The sequence below is a fragment of the Leptonychotes weddellii genome, chromosome 4 (genome assembly GCF_054177405.1).
Source record: "Leptonychotes weddellii isolate Sample4059 chromosome 4, ASM5417740v2, whole genome shotgun sequence".
Classification (NCBI taxonomy): Eukaryota; Metazoa; Chordata; class Mammalia; order Carnivora; family Phocidae; genus Leptonychotes; species Leptonychotes weddellii.
This window is the reverse complement of record NC_138372.1, coordinates 94,574,450-94,578,003: the sequence shown is the minus strand read 5'-3', so window position 1 is coordinate 94,578,003 and position 3,554 is coordinate 94,574,450.

Sequence of the window (3,554 nt, the reverse complement as noted above, 5' to 3'; positions counted from 1 at the left end):
CACTCTGCCCCCCCCCCCCTTTAGTCTCATCACCTAAGCTAATAAGCAAAGTAAGGGCAAGTACTACAGTGATCATGTAAACACATCAGAAAGGTCATTATTATCCCCCTGCTTAAAACCATCCCTTGGCATTCCATATCACTGAGTAAAATGCCCTACAAAATGCCCCACTCCATTATCTCTGTGATCTCATCTACTACCACTCTTTCATTCAGCTCCAAAATCCTAATCCCTTCTGTTCCTTGAACATGCCAAGGATAATTTCACCTCAAGGCCTCTGGACTTGATGCTTTCTGCCTGGATTGCTCTTAATCCAGATATAGGATTTGCTTCCTCCAACCCCTAAAGGTTTTTATTCAAATATGACCTCAGTGAAGCCTTCCCTGATCACCCTATTCAATTCTGACGGCTGTCGGGCACTCTGGCGTCCCGATTTTCTTTTTTTCTTTTTCGATAGTACTTATCATCACCTACCATACTAGTACTAGTTTATGTTTATTGCTTATCATTTCACTCCCTCTGGTAGAATATAAACTCCTTAAAGAGAGGAATCATTGTCATTGACATATCCTAAATGCCTACAGCAGCACCTGGTATAATTAAATATTTGTTGAACTAAAGAATGAATTTCAACAGCAGATCTTGCAGGCCTCAGAACCTGCTATAAAGTGTTTTTCACCTAAGGAATGTAAATGCCTTAAGGCATTTTGTGTCACATTGTCTTTGTATCTCCAGGACCTAGGATAGTATCAAATAAAGTTAAAGGCTCAACAAATGATAAATGAGTAAGACCTGCCAGAACTGGTTTTCTCATTCTATCAGTAAGCCTGTATTTTCCCCTTCAAAATGAGGCTCTAAACCTTACTGACCCTTTAAACCACTGCTTCTGAAAAGCACGTATGTGAGCAAAGTATAGTTTGGAAAAAATACATCCAATATTATGGTAGTTTCATATATGGGAAATAAACTATTCTATCAGATTACAAACTACAGAAACTAAAATTCCAAGATGTCTCCTTAGATGATAGGCTCATCACAAAATGCAGTTATTCTCTAGAGAGGTTATTAGAATTTCCCAGGGAAGGTAAGTATTTGTTTTAAAGAAGTATGAGAAATACATACCAAGACCCACCTTCTCTGATGGTGCAGCATGACATAATGGAATAAACCTTGGTTTTGAGTAACACACTGAGGGAGCTCCAACATGTCACTCAAGTTATTCATGCCTCAGCTTCCCCATTGTATCTATAGCATCTAACACCAACGTCTCACAGAATATTCACTCAAAGTCTGCTGAATGGGTTAATGATTCCATCTCTGCAGAGTTGTAAGTTTATTCTGTTTGAGTGCTTTTAACTGTCTGGGTTCAATTCCCCAGAAGGAAATGTTTTTCTAGGAATTGATTTTATTTCTAATGCTTGGAATTGGATAGGGTTTAAATCCTTAGTCTCCCAGTTACTAGCTATGATTCCTTTAGGTAATTAACTTCTCTGAGGTTGTTCCCTCAGTTATAAAGTAAGAATCTCTACTTCAAGAGACTATTGTGACGATTAAATGCAATGCATAAAACACAGTTACTGTGGTACCCGCATAAAGGACAGCCATGTAGACCAACAAAACAGGATAGAGAGCACAGAAATAAACCTCATATATATGGCCAGTTGATTTTTGACGAAGGTGCCAAGACTATCCAATAGGGAAAGGACAGTCTGTTCAACAAATGGTGCAGAAAAAACTGGGTATCCACATGCATAAAGTTGGACCCCTTCTGCACATCATATACAAAAATTAACACAAAAGGGATCAAAGGCCTAAACTTAAAGATAAAAACTATAAAATTTGTAGAAGAAAACATGGGAAAATCTTCATGACATCAAATTTGGCAGTGATTTCTTGGCTATGGTACCAAAAACACATTTAACAATAACAAAAAACAGATAAATTGGACTTCATCAAAATTAAAAACTTTTGTGCAACAAAAGACACTATCAAGAGAGTGAAGAGACAATCCACAGGAGAAAATATTTGTGAGTCATATATCTGGTAAGTGACTAATATCCCAGAGTGTATAAAGAACTCCTATAATTCAACAACTTACGAAAACCAACCCAATTCAAAAATGGGTGAAGGACTTGAATACACATTTCTGCAAAGATATACAAATGGCCAATAAACACATGAAAAGATGCTCAACATCATTAGTCATCATAGAAAAGCAAATCAAAACCCACAAGGAAAAAAAAACTGTACAAGGAGATATCACCTCACACCCATTAGGAATGACTACTATCAAAAAAATTAAAAACAAAACAAAACAAAAACAGGGGCACCTGGGTGGCTCAGTCAGTTAAGCGTCTGACTCTTGGTCTCAGAGTCCTGAGTTCAAGCTCCACGCTGGGTGTGGAGCCTACTAAAAACAAACAAACACCCCCTGCCCCCCAGAAAATAACAAGTGTTGGTGAGGATATAAAGAAATTGAGGGGGGAGAAAAAAGACATTGGAACCCTGTGCCCTGGTAGTGGACATGTAAAATGGTGCAGCTGCATGGAACACAGTATGGTGGTTTCTCAAAAAATTAAAAATAGAATTAGCATAGGATCCAGCAATTTTCCTTCTGGGTAAACACCCAAAAGAACTGAAAGCAGGGTGTCAAAGAGATCTTTGAACACCCATGTTCACGCCCATTATTCAAAATAACTAAAAAGTAGAAGCAACCCAAGTGTCCACTGACAGATGAATGGATAAACAGGGCACCTGGGTGGCTCAGTTGGTTAAGCATCTGCCTTCGGAGTCCAGGGATCCAGCTCCCTGCTCAGCGAGGAGCCTGCTTCTCCCTCTCCTGCTCCTCTCCTCCCCCACCCCTGCTCATGCATGCGCTTTCTCTCTTGCTCTCTCTCTCTCAAATAAATAAAATCTCTAAAAAAATAAAATAAAATCTTTAAAAAAAAGAATGGATAAACAAAATGTGGTACATATGTACAATGGATTATTCAGCCAATAAAAGGAATGGGCTTCTGATACATGCTACAACATGGATAAACCTTGAAAATATTCTAAGTGAAATAAACCAGACACAAAAGGACAAATATTGTATGATTGCACATATATGAGGTATCTAGATTAGACAAATAAAGAGTAGAGGCTACCAAGGAGGAGAGGAGAGTGGGGGGGAATTATTGCTTAATGATGACTGAATTTGTTTCGAGTGATGAAAAAGTTTTGGAAATAGCTGTGATACATAGTTGTGATAGTTACACAACATTGTGCAAATACTTAATGCCACTAAATTGTACACTTAAATATGGTTTAATAGTAAACTTCATGTTATATATATTTTGCTTCAATAGAGAAATATTTAGTACAGTGCCAGGCACAATTGATCATTGCTACTGTGATATGTTCCTTCAAGAAATATTTATTGAGGGGCGCCTGGGTGGCTCAGTCGTTAAGTGTCTGCCTTTGGCTCAGGTCATGATCCCAGGGTCCTGGGATCGAGCCCCGCATCAGGCTTCCTGCTCGGCGGGAAGCCTGCTTCTCCCTCTCCCACTCTCCCT